The sequence below is a fragment of the Lathyrus oleraceus genome, chromosome 6 (assembly GCF_024323335.1).
Source record: "Lathyrus oleraceus cultivar Zhongwan6 chromosome 6, CAAS_Psat_ZW6_1.0, whole genome shotgun sequence".
NCBI lineage: Eukaryota > Viridiplantae > Streptophyta > Magnoliopsida > Fabales > Fabaceae > Lathyrus > Lathyrus oleraceus.
In genome coordinates, this window is record NC_066584.1 from 87,131,330 (window position 1) to 87,137,329 (window position 6,000).

The 6,000-nt window shown below is 32.4% G+C and overlaps 1 long non-coding RNA gene across 3 annotated transcripts in view; it reads left to right on the forward strand.

The window, feature by feature from the left end:
• The window catches only part of LOC127097664 (uncharacterized), a 131,316-nt gene extending 125,648 nt beyond the window's left edge, over positions 1-5,668 (forward strand). For 2 of the 3 annotated variants that reach the window (XR_007793129.1, XR_007793130.1), the window contains exon 4: positions 2,989-3,146. This is a non-coding gene — a long non-coding RNA (uncharacterized LOC127097664). Of the gene's footprint in view, positions 1-2,988; positions 3,147-5,563 lie in introns of those variants that run through there. The other variant, XR_007793131.1, reaches the window with a different exon arrangement.
• The last annotated feature ends 332 nt before the right edge of the window (positions 5,669-6,000 follow it).

Sequence of the window (6,000 nt, forward strand, 5' to 3'; positions counted from 1 at the left end):
ACTATATGTTGTTCTTTCTATTTTTTCAAAGACTTCCTATAAAGGACAATGTCACTCTTTTATGCTTAGAACATCATGTGTTGTTATAATTTCATCTTTTTATTTACTCTAAAATGTTACTCTTTTTATTTTCCAAGATTATTTTGAAGTGATAACTAACTTGTTCGTCGGAGTGTTTGTAGGAAGGTATGTACGCTCTGGTCATGAATAGATCAAAAAGAGTCTTAAGGTCATTACAGGTAATGTTCTTCTATTGCTTCTTTTCATTTGGTTTTTACAATAAATGCAAAGTGATTTTTTTGTTAGAAGTAGTAAATACTGCATAAATCCATAATAAATACTCATCAGTTTCTCGCATTTTCTTTTTTATATTATACTGGTAAGGGTTGTATTGTGTTTTGATTTCACTGTTTCTTTTGGACATATTTGATAGGGAATGCCAGCCGTTGAGGTTACAAATGAAGGTGTTGATGCTGCAGGGCATACAATTGGTATATCTTTGGAGTTCGTGTTCAAACTTAGGAAGGTTCTCAACCCCAAGAGTGTGATCAAACCAACACCACTAGCTAAAGATTATTTTGAGAATAACATCTATCGAATAAATTTCAGACGAAAGACCTTTGTAAACTCCTATATTTTTTGGGTATTGAGGTAGTCCAATCTAAAGATGATATGGTAATCTCTAGGGGGAAATATGTTATGGATACTTTTGAAGAAACAAGTTTGTAGGTAATGCATTCATAGAAAGTAAGTCACTTTAACTTATTGGTATAATCCAAAGGTAACTAGAAATACTATGTTTGGTTTGGTAGGACTTTCTAACTATATGTTGTTCTTTCTATTTTTTCAAAGTCTTCCTATAAAGGTCAACGTCACTCTTTTATGCTTAGAACATCATGTGTTGTTATAATTTCATCTTTTTATTTACTCTAAAATGTTACTCTTTTTATTTTCCAAGATTATTTTGAAGTGATAACTAACTTGTTCGTCGGAGTGTTTGTAGGAAGGTAAGTACGCTCTTGTCATAAAGAGATCAAAAAGAGTCTTGAGCTCATTACAGGTAATGTTCTTCTATTGCTTCTTTTCATTTGGTTTTTACAATAAATGCAAAGTGATTTTTTGTTAGAAGTAGTAAATACTGGACAAATTCATAACAAATACTCATCAGTTTCTCGCATTTTCTTTTTTATATTATACTGGTAAGGGTTTTATTGTGTTTTGGTTTCACTGTTTCTTTTGGTCATATTTGATAGGGAGAGCCAGCCGTTGAGGTTACAAATGAAGGTGTTGATGTTGCAGGGCATACAATTGGTATATCTTTGGAGGTCGCGTTCAAACGTAGGAAGGTCTTCAACCCCAAGAGTGTGATCAAACCAACATCACTAGCTAAAGATTATTTTTAGAATAACATCTATCGAATAAATTTTAGACGAAAGACCTTGGTAAACTCCTATATTTTTTGGGTATTGAGGTAGTCCAATCTAAAGATGATATGGTAACCTCTAGGGGGAAATATGTTATGGATACTTTTGAAGAAACAAGTTTGTAGATAATGCCTTCATAGAAAGTAAGTCACTTTAACTTGTTGGTATAATCCAAAGGTAACTAGAAATACTATGTTTGGTTTGGTAGGACTTTCTAACTATATGTTGTTCTTTCTCCTTTTCCAAAGACATCCCATAAAGGTCAACGTCACTCTTTTATGCTTAGAACATGATGTGTTGTTATAATTTCATCTTTTTGTTTACTCTAAAATGTTACTCTTTTTATTTTCCAAGATTATTTTGAAGTGATAACTAACTTGTTCGTCGGAGTGTTTGTAGGAAGGTATGTTCGCTCTTGTCATGAATAGATCAAAAAGAGTCTTGAGGTCATTACAGGTAATGTTCTTCTATTGCTTCTTTTCATTTGGTTTTTACAATAAATGCAAAGTGATTGTTTTGTTACAAGTAGTAAATACTGCACAAATCCATAACAAATACTCATCAGTTTCTCGCATTTTCTTTTTTATATTATACTGGTAAGGGTTGTATTGTGTTTTGATTTCACTGTTTCTTTTGGTCATATTTGATAGGGAATGCCAGTCGTTGAGGTTACAAATGAAGGTGTTGATGCTGCAGGGCATACAATTGGTATATCTTTGGAGTTCGTGTTCAAACTTAGGAAGGTTCTGAACCCCAAGAGTGTGATCAAACCAACATCACTAGCTAAAGATTATTTTGAGAATAACATCTATCGAATAAATTTCAGACGAAAGACCTTGGTAAACTCCTATATTTTTTGGGTATTGAGGTAGTGCAATCTAAAGATGATATGGTAATCTCTAGGGGGAAATATGCTATGGATACTTTTGAAGAAACAAGTTTGTAGGTAATGCATTCATAGAAAGTAAGTCACTTTAACTTATTGGTATAATCCAAAGGTAACTAGAAATACTATGTTTGGTTTGGTAGGACTTTCTAACTATATGTTGTTCTTTCTATTTTTTCGAAGACTTCCTAGAAAGGACAATGTCACTCTTTTATGCTTAGAACATCATGTGTTGTTATAATTTCATCTTTTTATTTACTCTAAAATGTTACTCTTTTTATTTTCCAAGATTATTTTGAAGTGATAACTAACTTGTTCGTCGGAGTGTTTGTAGGAAGGTATGTACGCTCTGGTCATGAATAGATCAAAAAGAGTCTTAAGGTCATTACAGGTAATGTTCTTCTATTGCTTCTTTTCATTTGGTTTTTACAATAAATGCAAAGTGATTTTTTTGTTAGAAGTAGTAAATACTGCATAAATCCATAATAAATACTCATCAGTTTCTCGCATTTTCTTTTTTATATTATACTGGTAAGGGTTGTATTGTGTTTTGATTTCACTGTTTCTTTTGGACATATTTGATAGGGAATGCCAGCCGTTGAGGTTACAAATGAAGGTGTTGATGCTGCAGGGCATACAATTGGTATATCTTTGGAGTTCGTGTTCAAACTTAGGAAGGTTCTCAACCCCAAGAGTGTGATCAAACCAACACCACTAGCTAAAGATTATTTTGAGAATAACATCTATCGAATAAATTTCAGATGAAAGACCTTGGTAAACTCCTATATTTTTTGGGTATTGAGGTAGTCCAATCTAAAGATGATATGGTAATCTCTAGGGGGAAATATGCTATGGATACTTTTGAAGAAACAAGTTTGTAGGTAATGCATTCATAGAAAGTAAGTCACTTTAACTTATTGGTATAATCCAAAGGTAACTAGAAATACTATGTTTGGTTTGGTAGGACTTTCTAACTATATGTTGTTCTTTCTATTTTTTCAAAGTCTTCCTATAAAGGTCAACGTCACTCTTTTATGCTTAGAACATCATGTGTTGTTATAATTTCATCTTTTTATTTACTCTAAAATGTTACTCTTTTTATTTTCCAAGATTATTTTGAAGTGATAACTAACTTGTTCGTCGGAGTGTTTGTAGGAAGGTAAGTACGCTCTTGTCATGAAGAGATCAAAAAGAGTCTTGAGCTCATTACAGGTAATGTTCTTCTATTGCTTCTTTTCATTTGGTTTTTACAATAAATGCAAAGAGATTTTTTTGTTAGAAGTAGTAAATACTGCACAAATTCATAACAAATACTCATGAGTTTCTCGCATTTTCTTTTTTATATTATACTGGTAAGGGTTTTATTGTGTTTTGGTTTCACTGTTTCTTTTGGTCATATTTGATAGGGAGAGCCAGCCGTTGAGGTTACAAATATAGGTGTTGATGTTGCAGGGCATACAATTGGTATATCTTTGGAGGTCGCGTTCAAACGTAGGAAGGTCTTCAACCCCAAGAGTGTGATCAAACCAACATCACTAGCTAAAGATTATTTTTAGAATAACATCTATCGAATAAATTTTAGACGAAAGACCTTGGTAAACTCCTATATTTTTTGGGTATTGAGGTAGTCCAATCTAAAGATGATATGGGAACCTCTAGGGGGAAATATGTTATGGATACTTTTGAAGAAACAAGTTTGTAGATAATGCCTTCATAGAAAGTAAGTCACTTTAACTTGTTGGTATAATCCAAAGGTAACTAGAAATACTATGTTTGGTTTGGTAGGACTTTCTAACTATATGTTGTTCTTTCTCCTTTTCCAAAGACTTCCCATAAAGGTCAACGTCACTCTTTTATGCTTAGAACATGATGTGTTGTTATAATTTCATCTTTTTGTTTACTCTAAAATGTTACTCTTTTTATTTTCCAAGATTATTTTGAAGTGATAACTAACTTGTTCGTCGGAGTGTTTGTAGGAAGGTATGTTCGCTCTTGTCATGAATAGATCAAAAAGAGTCTTGAGGTCATTACAGGTAATGTTCTTCTATTGCTTCTTTTCATTTGGATTTTGCAATAAATGCAAAGTGATTGTTTTTTTACAAATAGTAAATATTCAACAAATCCATAACAAATATTGAGCAGTTTCTCGCATTTTCTTTTTTATATTATACTGGTCAGGGTTGTATTGTATTTTGATTTCATTGTTTTATTCGGTCGTATTTGATAGGGAAAGCCAACTGTTGAGGTTACAAATGAAGGCGTTGATGCTGCAGGGCATACAATTGGTACATCTTTGGAGGTCGCGTTCAAACTTAGGAAGGTTCTCAACCCCAAGAGTGTGATCAAACCAACATCACTAGCTAAAGATTATTTTTAGAATAACATCTATCGAATAAATTTCAGACGAAAGACCTTGGTAAACTCCTATATCTTTTGGGTATTGAGGTAGTCCAATCTATAGATGATATGGTAATTTCTCCGGGAAAATATGCTATGGATACTTTTGAAGAAACAAGTCTATAGATAATGCATTCATAGAAAATAAGTCACTTTAACTTGTTGGTATCATCCGAAGGTAACTAGAAATACTATGTTTGGTTCTAACTGTATGTTGTTCTTTTTCCTTTTTCAAGGACTTCCCATAAAGGTCAATGTCACTCTTTTATGCTTATAACATCATGTGTTGTTATAGTTTCGTCTTTTTGTTTACTCTAAAATGTTACACTTTTTATTTTCCAAGATTATTTTGAAGTGATAACTAACTTGTTTGTCGGAGTGTTTGTAGGAAGGTATGTACACTCTTGTCATGAATAGATCAAAATGAGTCTTGAGGTTATTACAGGTAATGTTCTTCTGTTGCTTCTTTTCATTTGGTTTTTATAATAAATGCAAAGTGATTGTTTTGTTACAAGTAGTAAATACTGCACAAATCCATAACAAATATATAGCAGTTTCTCGCAGTTTCTTTTTTATATTATACTGGTAAGGGTTGTATTGTGTTTTATTTCACTGTTTCTTTTGGTCATATTTGATAGGGAGAGTCGGCCGTTGAGGTTACAAATGAAGGTGTTGATGTTACAGGGCATACAATTGATACATCTTTGGAGGTTGTGTTCAAACTTAGGAAGGTTCTCAACCCCCAGAGTGTAATCAAACCAACATCACTAGCTAAAGATTATGTTGAGAATAACATCTAGCGAATAAATTTCAGACGAAAGACCTTGGTAAACCCCTATATTTTTTTGGTATTGAGGTAGTCCAATCTAAAGATGATATGGTAATTTCTCCGGGGAAATATGCTATGGATACTTTTGAAGATACAAGTTTGTAGATAATGCATTCATAGAAAGTAAGTCACTTTAACTTGTTGGTATAATCCAAAGGTAACTAGAAATACTATATTTGGTTTGGTAGGACTTTCTAACTGTATGTTGTTCTTTTTCCTTTTTCAAAGACTTCCTATAAAGGTCAATGTCACTCTTTTATGCTTATAACAAGTAGTAAATACTGCACAAATCCATAACAAATATTGAGCAGTTTCTTGCATTTTCTTTTTTATATTATACTGGTAAGGGTTGTATTGTGTTTTTGTTGGTGTAAGCCCTAGAGGTCAATACGTTTGGTACTTGTATCGAATAGTTTATTAATAATAAAAGGCTTTTTCTTTATTATGTATGTTTAATAAAGTCC